Source organism: Chelonoidis abingdonii, chromosome 3 (genome assembly GCF_003597395.2).
Source record: "Chelonoidis abingdonii isolate Lonesome George chromosome 3, CheloAbing_2.0, whole genome shotgun sequence".
In the NCBI taxonomy this organism is placed as follows: Eukaryota; Metazoa; Chordata; order Testudines; family Testudinidae; genus Chelonoidis; species Chelonoidis abingdonii.
The window spans coordinates 64,843,644-64,859,565 of record NC_133771.1 but is presented as its reverse complement, the minus strand read 5'-3'; the positions used below and the strand labels follow the sequence as shown (position 1 = coordinate 64,859,565).

The following is a 15,922-nucleotide window of genomic DNA, read 5'->3' as shown; positions in this document are numbered from 1 at the left end:
TCTCGCAGGGGCTATCAACTGATTGGCTCAGGGACGGAGAGGGGGCAGGGCAGGAAAGCACCACGCTGCGGGAAGAAGTTGGGGCGAGGGAAGTTTGGCTGCCACAGAACCAAGCTTCTGCCTCCTGCCTCCACAGGGGAGAGCGGTGGGCGGTGGGGCTGAGTTAGGCTGGGGGCTGGGACAGCAGCAGGCAGCTGTGTGCTGCTCAAAATCGATGCCATGTTTGGTCTTCATTTAGGTCTTCATTGTATTGGAAGATTCTTGTTTCCTTAAATAAGATTGTACTCCTGAAGAATTCTCATGTTTCAATGACTTTGATGTGGGTAGATATGCACTACTACAGGACGCCATGGTTGTGTCATTGACTTCACTGTGCCTGTAATAATCTACACGATGGTGTTAAATTGAGAATGGACAAGTGATATGTAGGAGTGGTGCATCCAGATTGGTTAGCAGTATCCTCTGTAGAGGAGACAAGGAGCGGTGAAGAGGAGCATAAAGTTTTTGCATCAGCACTCCAGGTCATTCCTGCTAGTTTCTGGATGAGATTTGCACACATTTTTATTTTGTCATGAATATTTTTCAGATACTGTTGGCATGTGAAGCTTCAGTCTAATGTCACACCAAGATACTTCAGGGTGAGAATGTTTCCTATCTGCTGGCTGCAGAAATCTGCATGGAGTTCCAGCTTATCTTTTGATTGTTTGGAAAAATGCTGACACAATAGTCTTAGACGGGTTTGGTTTTAGCCTCCAGTATAAAAAATGTTCTTCCATGATTTTAAGGTGACACACTGAACATCCCATATTTTCAAAAGTACTTAAATGATTCAGTGGGACTTAAGTGCTTCTGAAGGGTTTGGCCACTGAACATGAAAACTTACTTTGAACAGTCTAATCCAAAATATTGTTTATATAGTGCTGTAAATGTATATAATGTTTAATTAGTAGAATATACTAATAGAATCAGTAGAATATACCAGGAACCAAATCCCTGCCCTGAACTGTTGTCTAGCTATGGGTGAAACTCAAAAAGTCCACAACCTGTTTAAACATCCATAACAACACGGAAGTGCCAGCAGATCGAGGGACATGATCGTTCCCCTCTATTCAACATCTGGAGGACTGTGTCCAGTTTTGGGCCCCACACTACAAGAAGGATGTGGAAAAATTGGAAAAAGTCCAGCGAAGGGCAACAAAAATTATTAGGGCTCCAGAGCATATGACTTACGAGGAGAGGCTGAGGGAACTGGGATTGTTTACGTCTTCAGAAGAGAAGAATGAGGGGGGATTTGATAGCTGCTTTCAACTAGTTGAAAGGGGGTTCCAAAGATGATGTATCTAGACTGTTCTCAGTGGTACCTGATGACAGAACAAGGAGTAATGGTCTCAAGTTGCAGTGGGGGAGGTTTAAGTTGGATAGTAGGAAAAACTTTTTCACTAGGAGGGTGGTGAAACACTGGAATGGGTTACCTAGGGAGGTGGTGGAATCTCCTTCCTTAGAGGTTTTTAAGGTCAGGATTGACAAAGCCCTGGCTGGGATGATTTAGTTGGGAATTGGTCCTGCTTTGAGCAGGGGGTTGGACTAGATGACCTCCTGAGGTCCCTTCCAACCCTGATATTCTATGAAGAAAAGAATCACAATTGTTGTCATCATCACCCCCACCTTTTATCAGTTGAATGGCCAATATTGCAAAGCGTGAGCAGGAATAGTGACTCTGTGTACAGGATTTATAGTCCATGTCGTCAGAAATCCTTCAGCTTCACCTTCATCATTACTATGTTCTTTGCCTCATGCAGAGCACTGCTGCAGAGCTCAGTTCTGTGAAGGACTGGATGTCCTATTACTTTTGCATGACCTCTCAATGGCTCACCTCTTGCACAATGTAATCAAAATAATTCTGTTGCATTTTGGGCCTTCTGAAACCCCTCTGAGGAAGAGAGGTCACCTGCCATAATACATCAAAAACACAATACAGCTAATTAAAAAAAGTGGCATATGCCACAGACATTACTTATGCCCAGTGTGAGCAAGATAACTTTGCTAAGGAACCTTAACTTTTTCAAATTTCGTAAGTTCTTGATAAACTTTCAGAAAAGAAGCTTAAATGAATTCAAAGATTCTAAACCATAATGCCTAGGTTTCCTGTTGATGTAGCTGAAATATGGTGGGAAAAATACAAATTGAATTATAGCTATTATTTTACTAAAATAGCAGTAATTGGTTGGTAATACCAAACCAATCTTTTATAGACTTTGTCCAATATCAAAAGTTGATTTTCATAATAAAATATCTGATCATTCTGCTAAGTATATTCCAAATTTATGACGACTTAATGATATGCTACTTACATTTAGATATAATTATTTTTTTAAAACTTTGTGTCCGATAAAGACATAACACCATTAAATCTGCACAGTTTCATAGGTACATTTCCTCCTCCTATAATACAAGACATTCCAAGTGTTACCTAAATAGAGAGCTCAAATTTAATTTCCAGACAGAATTTCCGTAGATCCTACATCTGTAGTAAGGACTTAATCTCATGAATCCTTTCTTTGACCAGATAGAAATCTTTAATTTAAAACAAAATATTTCCTGATACTCACTTTTCTTTAATTAAATTAGTAAAAATAACTGTAGGGGTAACCAAATCAGTTCTGGTTGCTCTTTCACTTGAAAGTTTACCATGTGTAAACTTTTTATCATATCTTAAATTGGTGGCATATGTTCTAATAGATATAGATAAAAAAACACTAATTTTAGATTTGAATCAAGACTGCTAATTTAATAGCCCAAAGATCTCTCTGAAGAAGAGTGTCTGTATTGGAATATATATTCTCAGTGGTGATAGAATAACCAGTTGATAAAGTTGTCAGGCGTATAGGAAAATTAATGGCTTGATCCTTCACTATTCAAATCAATGGGAGTTCTTCCATTGATTGGAATGGCAGCAGGATCAAACCCTAAATGCAGTTGTGGAGCTTGTACTAGTAACCAGCAACTTCAACCCTCTAGGTGGTGCAGAGGTTCAGCAGCTACAACTCCAGCCTATCAGGTGGCATAGTAGACTAGACAGAAATCTCAGCATAAATCCTCTAGAAGTTAACCACTTTTTCTAACCAAATTTGAATCTGTTGATTTTGAAAGGGACTGCTACCAAGTTGAATTTTGATGTTTAGACCCTCAAACCTGCAGATATATATGGCCATCAAAATTCACCAGACATGTTTGATATACCAATGATTTGTGCATAATCTTATCATTGCTTCTATTAAGAAGAGAAAGGAGAAGACATAAATCATGGTTTCAACACCTATTGCACCCTAATATTCGACTTTTTATAGCTTTAAGCCATCTGTATGTCATAATATTAGAAATAAGTTAATCAAACACAGAAGTTATTTTCCCATAAAAAGTGAAATCATTTTCTCAATTTCTTCCATGCTTAGTATTTGTTGTATAGTATGTAATGCTTTGTAGCTTGACCAGAATTCAGACAGCCGTTCTAGCAATGGTATTTTTTTTACAAACAGAGCAACAGTAGTTAGCCGAGGTGGTGGTTTATGACACTCTTATTGGTTACAGCTGAAGATATAAACTGGTAGTAATGGAACTGGTAGTAAGTCTCAACAGATCAAACCCAGTTTCCTACAGTCTTTTCTTGATTCTTGACAAATAACACAGAGAAGATTGGCATGAAGTCAGTGAACAAGGATTGCATAGAATAAGGGAGGCAACAGCCATTCGAAAGAAACTACACAGTGTCATATACGGTCAGGCCATTGGCAGAACTGAGTTCATCATTCATTGAGAACAGGCAGCCTCAGTTGTGCGGCACAGAAATTGCTATGCCCAATACACTGACAAAGGCAAAATCCAGAGGTTACAGAACACAAGAGTATCTGCAACTGATTTATCACATGGCAAGCTGTAGTTTTCCCAATAAAAACAGTCAGTGTCCATAATACAAGACAGTCCAGTTTTGTGAAACCTATGAACTGGAGATGCTGCATGTTTTGACAAGACATGCACCATAAACAGAAACTCATCTCTTTAACTACATTCAAGATGAGTAAACAGATAATGAGGCAGGTGTATTTCACCCACAAAATGAGTGTTCATTTAGCTGGAGTAAATGACCTCATAGCTGCTGAATCTAACTTGTTACATCCTGTTAATGAGGTTGATGATGAAGAAGAATGAGGGCACCAAAATTACTGTTGCAGCAATGCATTGGCTTGAAAGTGAGCTTCAGCATGCAGCCATCTGAGGTACAGCATTATTACTGCAATCTTGTTAAGAGAACTGGCACTGCAATTCCACACTGCTACATAAGTCATAGATCATCATTTTAAGGACAAACTCCAAGCTCATATTGGAGACTTATTTCAGTTTCCTTCATTGTCTGATTGGTCTCCTGCTGAGAAACAAACACTCTTAATTCCAACCAAGTATAAATACATATTCAGCTCATTAATGATTCTTGCCAAGATGATAAGAAAGCTCTCCTCATTTGCAATCCCCCAGGAGACATATTTCTGTCACTGGGTATATGTTGCATTTGAAATTCTAGGATATACTTTGTCACTTCCTGGCCACAAAAGTTTCACGGTCAGTGAGGATGATGTCTGCTTGCATTCCAGATAGCCTGCACATGTTACTCCAGTGCTCTGAGAAACAAGAATCAGTGAAATGCAAGGTGCTTAGTGTAGCTCAATATTTTGTGTATGGTGTGAGTATTGGCAGGAAATGGACACTAAAGCATATTGGTCTTGGGTGAACCCTCGATCAGGCAACAAGGTCAAAACAACTTGTTCAGCTTTTCCATAAGACAAGCCACTGCAAAGGTGGGTACAGCTCTAGCAGAGAAAATCCTACAAAGTATGGAAGCTGAGAATGATTATGATATTCCTTCCAGCTTGTTCTCAGGATGTTTTTTTCTCTATGCAGCCACCAATACTGACATAAATTTTGCGTTTTCTGGATGTCAGAAACAAAATCCATGCAGCCCAAGTTACTGCTTGGCAAAGAGGACTTGCCCCATATCTGATGCTGAATCATTTAAAGCCATCAAATAACAGCACACTTTAATGTTGCTGATGCCATTGTAAGAAATGGTAAAGCTAAACCAGTATTCATGGACCGTGTTTGCAAAGAATGATACTCTGAATCTGAAGAAAACTGCAAAGCTGCGATGCAGGCAAGAGCTTCTGATTTGGCTTTTATTGTTAAACATCAAAATGAGACCCCAAGATGTGGATTTCAGCCAGTTGCACATGACAACTAGCACTGAACACTGGCCAATCATTCACGTGCCTGCCCAAGAGCTAGACATCCTCAGTGCTGTTGTACAGAGATGCAAATGTGTGTCAGTGCTTGGCCAGTAGTATGTGGTTCAGAACATTGATGAAGCTCTGTACCATCAACTGATGGAACTAAAAAGGACACACCAGGCTGCAGAGAATGGCTTATTCTATGATTAGGTGGCCTCCATATCTCACTTAACTTTCAAAGACGTATAGGCCAGCACATACAGGCTTGAGGGCTAGCAGATGACTGTATTGAAAGTGGAGTTCTTGGACCAAATCATCAGAACAAGCTGTGATGTCAAATAACACGCCAGGATGACGCGGGACTACAAGCAATGTTTCAAGCATTGTGTTGCCTACTTCTTCCACAACTCTTGGACTTTATAGTAGCACATGATCAAGAGCTTAAAGAGGATATTGTCAAAGCTGATCAGTCACATTCTTATGGTGAGTTCATGTCACTTCATCTTTGTAATTCACAAAAATTTTGAAATCCCAACTCCATATTGGTGACCAGTTGAGGTGAAGGTAGTAGGAACTTCAGGTTTTGGTGGTGATACGTGGAAATGGTGGCCCTACTGCTCATGCTTAACCATGCCCAGAGAGAAGGAAATTGGGAGCTGCATCTCTTCACCTTCAAATGTGTAATGTCATTCTTCATGAGAGATGACCACACAATCTATGCAAGTTGGGGTACCATCTGCACTGTAGAAATACATCCACTACCACCTGAAGTGCTCAAGGAGTTCCAGCAAGGGAACTTTATTGTCTAGAAATCATGTCAGAAGTTCAACCGAATGGACGTTGATCAGACCCATAAGTGGCTTAATGGCATAAGAAAGAAAGGAGGTGGAATTATAGGGATCACCAAGATTTGGTCAGCCCCCAGCAGATGAGCCTGTCTTACAAGCTGAGAGCCCATATTGCAACAGACACCAAAGCCAAGTTCTACATTGGCTTGGATGACCAGTTTAGTGCAATGAGTCAAGAAAGGCAAGAAAGCAACATGACAATGAAGATGAGGATGCACTCTGACTAATACTTCAAAGGCTCAAAGTTTTCTCTTGAGAGGAACCACCCGCTTCATTGCAAAATGTTTCAACAAGAAATCTGGCTACTGAAGCCATGCAAAGCACACTGTTGAATGCAAAGATCCTAAGACAAGTACATTAGGACAGCTTTGTGGAGAAAGTTTATAACATAAGAGGGGATGCCTGGACATGTACAAATTCATGTGTCACTGACAAAAAATAATGCTCCAACTTTTTTCTGCACTATATGAGGTGAGAAAAGAAGTAAAAGGAAAGGCTTTAACCATGAAGGCAGACAGACGTATTTTTCAGTGACCAAACACAGGCTGTGAAGCCAGCAGGACTGTGAATTTGCAATAAAATTTGAAACATGAGTTAATGCCTGTCCTTTTGATATTGGCAGTCTAAGAACAGGCACAAAAGCACTACTGGGCAATGTAATGACAGCTAATGTCCACTGTCCATCAACAGTTACTCTGAGCCCATTGATGGGTTTACAATCAAGAGGTTTACTGTTCTTTAGGAGCAGCTCCTGTTTCAGATCTGACAAACTCGCTACACCAAATAAACCACTTTCATGGTATTAATCCATGTCGGGTAAGGTCTCTAATGAAAGCTTGTAGCTTATGAATATTCATAAACACTGTGAGATGTGTGTATGGGTAATAGCTAAGGAATAATGCAATAATATTGAAAATTAGGTCTTATGGTTTTGGAGTAAAATTGAGTCACATGGGAACAGTATGTCTCAGTGCCAGCCGTGGCTATCTGATTATGCAGTATATTGCTTAATTGTCCACCTTTTCCCCAAGCAGCAAAAGTTATTGGAAAATTATCAAAGGTTTCCCTCAAAACCACTTGCAAGGAAAATATGACTCACTGTGAATAAAAGTAAGACTAATTCAGTAGATCATAGGGTGGAGAAACACACTCTGGAACCATTCATTGAGGAGGTACCTGGATGCATGGGCATATTTCATGAAAAATTGGATCCTAACTCATTGGGGTTGCAAGCCCTGCAAAAGACTCAACTGTGTGGTGAGAATCTACTGTATAAGATAGGAAAAGTAACTGTTAATAAGTGTAGGCCCTATTTTGCATTTTATGATATTGTTTTGTATGTCACCATTTGTTTCCATCACTCACACTTGTTTCTGTTTGAATCTCTGTTCTTTCTGAAATAAAATTCTTTTTGTTTCATTATAATTGAACTCAAGGGTTGTGTGTGTTACAGGAGCAGTGGTCTTAGGTAAAACTGGTGAACTGGGGTACACTGTTTCTTTGGGAAAAAGGATGTGGGATTTGATCAGGATCAGGATCTGGATTTGAAGGATTGGGGGCTGGGATATATCTATTGTCAACCTGCAGGAAGCAGAGTTGGTATAGTCCAGAGGAGGGTGCTTGAGTGGCTAATGGGCTGGTTGTGTTAGCCATAGAAAAGCCATCTAGCGCCAAAACATTGGAGACTTTGCAGACACATTTGTAAAAACAGTAATTAAGAGTGGAGAAGACTTCCACAGTATAGACGTTGGTTTGGCAAGTACTACCAGGATTCTGTTAAGGGTGGTACACAATAAAAATGCTCAAGAGGTACAAGACCCATGCAAGGAGTAGCGGAAGGCATATATGTGCCTCTTCCAAGTAACCAGAGGAATTTCACTGTGTTTTCAGAAAATATTTTTATCTGAGCAGCTAATGACACAAGAATCACCTGATAAAATTATGGCTGGTGGCTTTCAGGATAAGGCTGAAGCAGAGGGCTCAACAGCAACAGTTCACACCAATTGACTGGTGCTCATGAGGAAGAATGAGACACAAGAAAGATTTTACACCATGTCCACAGTGATGCTGATGCCAACAATGTGGTGATTGCAGTCAGGGACACTGATGTGCTTATTCTTTTGCTGGCATACTATAACAAAATGGCAGATAAACAATTTGGATGAAAGCTGGCACATCAAAGGAACCAAAATATTTTCCTGTTCATGCCATTTGTGAGAAACTACAGAATGGACCCACTGTTCTGGAAACTCTGCTCCCATTTCATGTACTGACTAATTATGATGTTACCTCTTTTTTTTTATCTCTGGACACAATAAGATGACTGCATGGAAAGTGTTTCAGCAACACCGTCAGCTTCTAACACACCTTGGACAGGGTGTCGTGCACTCATAGAAAGTCAAAAGTGCAAAAGAGTTGATTTATCAGAGGAAAGACTGGTCAGTGGTCCACAGTACTGATAAAACACGTGCCATTTTGTTCACACATTTGCACTTATCGGAAGCTATACCCCAACAAATGGTGCTCTTTTCTTCCACATACAGAGAGCTTATTACCAGGCACTAGTTTGGCACTAGACAGGCCCACTACCAAAATCTAATTCTTCCTCTTCCAAATACAGTAGGTTGAAAACAGGAGAATAGAGGTCTGGTGCCACGGCTCAGGACATTGCCATCAGTACCAGCGACTGCCTGGAGGCAATATTCTGTGGCTTCACCAAAGGGTGCAGAAGTCAACGTTGCAAGAACAGGACAGCACAACTTGTTTGCACAGAAGCATGCCAACGTAGAAAACTGGAATAAGGTTGTATCAATGTACCTGACCGTGTTTACGGACAGTATTATGAAATAAGTAAATGTCATAAGTGACCCAATAAGATGTTGATTCAATCTGCCACTGAATACCAAAGTTTATGGAAATAGTACATTGATACGTGTGCTTAACTTGTATGTATTAAAATGTTTACTTAATATTTAGTCAAGAAAATATATTCAGTTGTTTTAAAAACAGGTGTTTTCGGAGTACGTGATGTATTTCTGATAACTGAATCAACTTGCACACTTTTGTGTCAAAATGCAAATGCTCAGGTTAAGAACCATGTAAAAATTCTCTTTCGTGGTTTTATAACATACTAAAATATTTCTAGTACCTCTTGCAAATAAGAAACTGAAATTCAGTAGCTTTATAAAAAGATTGTGCATATTTGATTACTTTTCTTACATCCTACAGCTCATTATGATTGAACTGAAGGATGTTAATCCCAAACAAAAAAGAAATAAAGACTTTTCAGCGATTTCTGTTTTTTGTTTCTTTGTTATCTTTGTAGAGGCCTTTATACACAACATACAGCTTGGTAACAACCATATTTGGATTCAGCACACCCTAATTATCTTTAAAAGACTTGTTACCAACTTTTAACAAAACCTACTTCTTACAGTTAACTTTTTTGAAAATCCCACTAATCTAGAGTATGCAGAGAACCAGTGCTGGGATTTGAGAATTTTACCCAGAGAGAACATTTTCAGCAGCCTTATGGGACCTCTTCAAAATCCTGCACATTCCTCCAAGATATGTATATGAACTTCTATGCCCTCACTGCCTTTCCTGAAAATCTGAAAAAATCTTTTCTATTTTGTGTTACGCTACGGATTTGAGAAACATTCAGCTAACACCTTACATTGGAACTTTTTTCAAAGAAGGGAAACTACACGTGAGCAGTGTTCCCCTGTTGATGCCTGTCCTGGTAGTGTCTTCTATTTCAATATGCATTTTCTGCTCACATTTTCTCTTGTTGTCTTGTAAATATATTACTAAACTTGTCTAAATCTGAAACATTTTGTTCTTTCTGTTGCTTTTGCCTTTCCAACTAGTATTTTTACTAGTTTTGAAAACAAGGTGAAATGATTAAGTATATGCACAATTTAATGCAAATGTTTGATGTAGCAGGATTTACAGTAAAAAATAAAAATAAAATATGAAGCAGAAGGATCAGGGGATAGGTGGTCATGTAGAAGGGGAAAAATAAGTACAAAACCAAATGTGAACATTATGAACATTTTAAGGAAGAGTTGACCACGTCTTTGTGAATCTGTACTGCTTGAGTCTTGTACAGTATACAACAACTTTACATTGCCTTCAGCTGAGAGCAGTTTTCTCTCACGAAGAATAGTCTTTGAGTAATTCAGAGGGGTTTTTGGATCTGGCTAAGATATATGGGTTGGCAAATAATAAATAATGTTTTAACCTTTTTTTCTGAAAGTGATAGCAACAAAAAGTGCAATTAGGAAGCATGGTACAATAGCTGGGCTATAGTGTTTGGCACTGTTAGAAAATTTAAGTACATGAGACTCCGCAGGATAATTATCCCCTCTCCCCAACACAATGGAGGTTTTTTTGTAACCTCTTGTAAGTATGAAGTGAATTTAATTTAGACTGCAAAACTATTCATCTTTCATACAGAGGCAAAAAGAGATGAAAGAAGAATCAACTTTTTGCCACATCAGGAGTGTGTCCTGCTTTGCAATTAAATTTAAAGATAAAGACCTGAAATTTTGAAAGGTGCTTCAGAGAGAGAGCGATAACTACAGAAATCCCATTAAAGTTCAACTCCCTTAGGCTCTTTACAGCATTGTCTTTTCAAAAGTTATGCATTTCCTCTTTAATTCTCATCAGCTGAACAAATTCCTCAAATAAATTAAAATTAAGCATCTGTTTTGCTGGATTCCAACCTCCAATTCTCATTTGATCAACAGAGACTGGTTTTGTTCTTTCTTTGGGCACATAGTCAGGCTCCTCTAGTCTATTGGGGTTTACAGGGAGCTATGGGTTGAGGAATTTGGGGTCATTGGTTGTGGGGGTAATAAATAGTTTGCAATTTTGAAATGTGCTACTTTTGATGCTAGGTGGCCTATAGTGTGAAGTGATCTAGGATAGTTATCTTTTGAATAAAAGGTATTTCTCTTTTTTGGCATTTCTAATAAGTATACAAGTGCCTAGAACTTGAATAGGTATTTTTAATATAAAAAAATAAAATAATGTAAGTAACTGCAGATTACAAATAAATTTTGGATTACAAGATTCTAAACTCTTATAAAACTCCATAAGAAGGAAATATGAGTTAAAAAAACCAACAACCTCTCCTTCACAGTATATACAGTATATTTATGATCTCATAAAAGATACTCCTGCAAGTCCTCTGTAATCAGTAATTAGAGTTCTTCTGAAGGGAAAGCAGGGAAAAGCGGGATTCCGCTTTAGAACCCTGTGGTGTATTGGGGGTTTTTTGTTTGTTTTTTAATTTCTGCCCTCATACTAAATAAATATCCTTTCAAATGGACTGATAAACATAGTATGTGATACAAAACTATTCAGGCATGAAAGATGTGTGCGTGCGCTTGTTTGGCAGCAAGTATATTAAAATTAGAATGAAATAGGACAAAATTAGCATGGTAGCTATGCAAGGATGACATGCAAATTCATGAAGCATTGCATACTTTCAGATTAAACTAGATGATCTAATGGTCTTTTCTGGCCTTTAAACTCTATGAAAATAGTTAGGCCCTGTCTATGCTGGGCATTTTCACTTGCATAGCTACTCTGGTATAGCTATGCAAATCTCAGTATAGCTGTACTACACCAGTGTAAAACACGCCTTGTACTAGTGCAGTTTACCCTGGTTTGGATCTGGTGAAAAAACCTACTACTGACAAGGCCTTAGGTTCAAATTGTTCATGTGAACATGAAGTCATCTTTAGAAAAGCTTGCAGTGTGCAGAGGTCATGGAGTTGGATCTGTTGCTGACCCCTTAATCTTAGGCAGTAGTGTAATCTTTCTGGGCCATCTGGTGTCCTAACAGGCTTAGATTTGATTCATATGAAAGCTCCCAGGAAAGAAATTTTATAATAAGAATAACATTTTTGGTTTAAAGAATATTTAGTACTGTATAATGTACATTTTTAACTAATTATTTTTATTAATTGAATTATTTCATTGTTACTCTTTCTGTTGAACTTGATATTAAGAAGCAACTTTATCAAAAATACAACTATCAGTTAGGTCCTATATTTTTGGTGCTTTACAAAGCAAGTTTAATGGTGCCTGTCTGTTCTTGATATATTACTTAATTGAACAGAGCATGGACATGCACGCTTTCCTAGCCCCATCTCCAAATGGCTGCTTAACCTTGGACAAGCAACTTAACATTTCTTTGTTTCATTTTTTCATCTATAAAAATAGTCCTTGGGAGTATTGGGATAATTAAAGAATTTACAGCACTTGAAACCTGTCAACTTCTTTGTAAGTGATAAGTAGTAGCAAACCTGAATTATTTATAGCTGTTGAGCAGAGCATGCAACTGATACTTTCTACTTATGTAGCACCCTTTAGGTGGGGATTTTGAGTTTCTGTTTAAAAAAAGAAAACTGGATAGGCATAGTCCCACTGAGAAATGGGGAACTGGAGGCAAACACCACCCTGGATCTTTCAAATTCTTCATGCCTTACAGGAAGGGAATGTCTTTTAAATAGATTCAGTTTTGTTCAATTGAATTCACCTAACAGGATGTGAATAATCTGCAGGACAGGTAGAATTCTAAGGCTCCTGGACTATAAATATTGAGTGACCTGTCAAGGTCTTATGGCAAGCCTACAGTGTGCTGGGCATAGGAACCAGGTTGTCTGACTACCAGACTTCACTTTTACTTCCACACTATGCGATCCACATTAATCTTCAAACACTGTTTCTTTAAGAGCAGTTACTGTACTACAGTGTCATCAATGGGTATGAGGCCAAGCCTTGCTGTGGGAGTTAAATATATGACTGCCTGGCCCAGAGGCAGAAGTGCTACTTATTGAGCATTATGTATCTTAAAATTTTTTTTGACTTGTCCATATATTTGGGAACTCCCAGCTCTGGTGGTCTTCTTTGTTTACTTCTTTCTTCTACTCTCCCTCTCCCTCTCATGACAGAAATTACCCAGTTTTGTCTCTGTTCATATAACTAATGAGTCTGCCTCACCTTCCTAGCGTCTGCATTAGTTTCAAAATATATGCGGAGATGATGAAGCAGGCATTCAGCAGTTAATATACAAAGCGTGCAGATTGGCAACAATAAACTGAGTTGTTACCCTTCTGGGAGCTCACTGATTCTGCAGTGCAGAACTGTAGTTTCTGCTCCTCTGATGCTTTCTCTTCCAACCTTTACCTAACCTGATATGCTTACCTCACTATCCAGGATGTGACTTGATGGATCCAGAGGCAATTGAGACATCCCCTTGCTCCTGCTCAGGTTGGGGAGGGAGACATCACCAAGCAGAAACAGCTAGGGCAGTGCTACATATCCTCCTTCTTCCTCCTTCTCCTTTCTACTCCGTTTATGTATTTGAGGGTGAGTGTGCAGCTCCTCTCTCTCTTTACTTCCACCCCCATGCGGGGGGCTGTCCTACATGGCTTCCATGTAATGGAGCCAAATACACCTACCACCACTGGACAGTGGAGCCATCCTGCCAGGGAGGTGGAGGAAAGGGTCGCTTCTGCTTGCTTTTTACTGCAGGGAGCTCTTGCTTTCTGCTGGCCTACTGCCATTTTAACTCTGTTCCAGGCCTGCCAGGGCCATTTTAATGGACAGGGTCCCCAAAAGACATGGGAGACCTTTAATTATGTGCTTACGTATTTCGTCTTCCATTTTTTATTTATGTGGCCCTAACACACATATGTATCCTGTGTTCATTACTGTAAGAGCAGGAATTTCTGTTCACGATTTTACATATTTATTTAATAGCACTGGCAGACCCGTCCCTTGAAAATGGTTTGAGCATTTTTGATATGTGGCCTGACAGGTATTCATCTAAAAGCAATGTACTTCAACTACAATTTTAATATGTCAATTAATGAAGGTACCACTATGTAGGGTGACCAGATGTCCCATTTTTAAGAACATAAGAATGGCCATAGTGGGTCAGACCAAAGGTCCATCCGGCCCAGTATCTTGTTTACCGACAATGGCCAATGTCAGGTGCCCCAGAGGGAGTGAACCTAACAGATAATGATCAAGTGATCGCTCTCCTGCCATCCATCACCACCCTCTGACAAACAGAGGCTAGGGACACCATTCCTTACTCATCTTGGCTAATAGCCATTAATGGACTTAACCTCCATGAATTTATCCAGTTCTCTTTTCAACGCTGTTATAGTCCGAGCCTTCACAACCTCCTCAGGCAAGGAATTCTACTAGTTGACTGTGTACTGTGATCTGGCACACCAATTTAATTCAGAAGGGCAATATCGAAGAGATGTTCTTCAGCATGTGGTGACAGTTAACAAGTTTTTAAGTGCTCGTGGGTTTGGCTTCCATGTCCAGGATGATGTATTAGAATCCGAAAGCATTAGAAATTATTTTGGGATTTTGGAACTAATATCACAATTTGAGTCATTTCTGTCTGACCACCTAGCTATATTTGGACAGAAGGGGAAAATTAAGCCCTCCTATATGTCGTCAGCTGTCTCTGACATTCATTGAATTGATGGGAATGATAATTAAAAATACTATAGCAGCAGAATTACAGCAAGCCAAATATTTTTCTGTAATTGTTGATACAACTCCTGATGTAGTGCATGTAGACCAGCTCACATTCATCTTCTGATTTCTCAATTCAGAGGGGCATATAACTGAAATTCATTGAGTTTCAGCTACCTGAGAACCACACGTGCAAATGGCCAAAGCTGTGGTGGCTATGATAAAAAAATAAGTTTTAGATGTGTCTGTCTGCTGTATGATAATACTACGTTCAGTCGGAGTCAACAGTGTTAACAATTGCTCAGATGCAGTCATTTGGGGGGGGAGGGGTGACTCTATTCTTTCTGCTCTGCCTCAACATATTGATGGAAATCCATTTCCACAACATAAATACTGATACTAACTAGAGATTGTTGACTCAAAAGTCTTTCAGATACTCAGTGGTGAAATTGTGCTGATTCTACCAAGCCATTGTATCAAAACTATAGCAGTATTCAACAAGCCTTGGAAGGTCTTTCAAAAAATATAAATCAATCTCCTGACACTTTATGCAACTTATCTTCAGATGAAAATGGAACAATTGGAGACAGCTGTCATGGCACTCTTTTGGACACTGTGCTTCAGCAGTTCAAACTGACCAGCACTCAGCTACAGAAGATGGACATAGATCTAAGCTGTTAATGTACTGTCCTCCCTGGAAACATCTGTTGAGATATTATGTGACCAGTTTGAGGATTTTGAATTCAGTGCAAAGAAAATGCATATGCTACTTCTGAATACAGTATATTCTACTTATTAGCAATCCCTTGGTTGCCAGAAAAAAATTGCCATTATCTGGCAGTCGCTAATAAGCGAAAGGCAGGTTTGCAAGGCTGCAGCTAGGGAAGGAATTGCTGGGATGTGCCTTCCCTGGCTTCAGCCCTGCAAACCTTCCTGTGGCAGATGCTCCACATGTCCCAGTGCTTCCTTCCTTGGCTGCAACCTCATAAACCTGCCAGCAGGTGTAGCGTTTCTTCCAAAAACAATATTGTTAATAAGTGGCATGCCATTACCAATATCCAGATCCTATTAATATTAAATTCATTGGGTTGGGATTGGTTCCTGGCAAAATTTTGCTATTAACTGGAAGTTGTTAATATCCGGATCACTAGTAAGTGGAATCTGTTGTACTATCAACATGAGTTTATTGTCCCTGTAAAAGAGAACCAATTGAGGGTGAGTCTGAAGAGGCAGTAGAGCCAGTACTTGAATGAAGCCATCAGTTTTGCACTGAAACATTTTTTGTTA

General features: G+C 39.3%; 1 protein-coding gene and 1 non-coding gene across 2 annotated transcripts in view; both read left to right on the top strand.

Annotated features, from left to right (window-relative positions):
- Window positions 1–15,922, top strand: part of ELOVL4 (ELOVL fatty acid elongase 4) — a 62,317-nt gene that overhangs the window by 34,322 nt on the left and 12,073 nt on the right. The gene's annotated exons all lie outside the window — the stretch shown is intronic.
- Window positions 11,518–11,620, top strand: LOC116821639 (U6 spliceosomal RNA). The gene has a single exon (XR_004372972.1). It is a non-coding gene; the product is annotated as a U6 spliceosomal RNA (small nuclear RNA).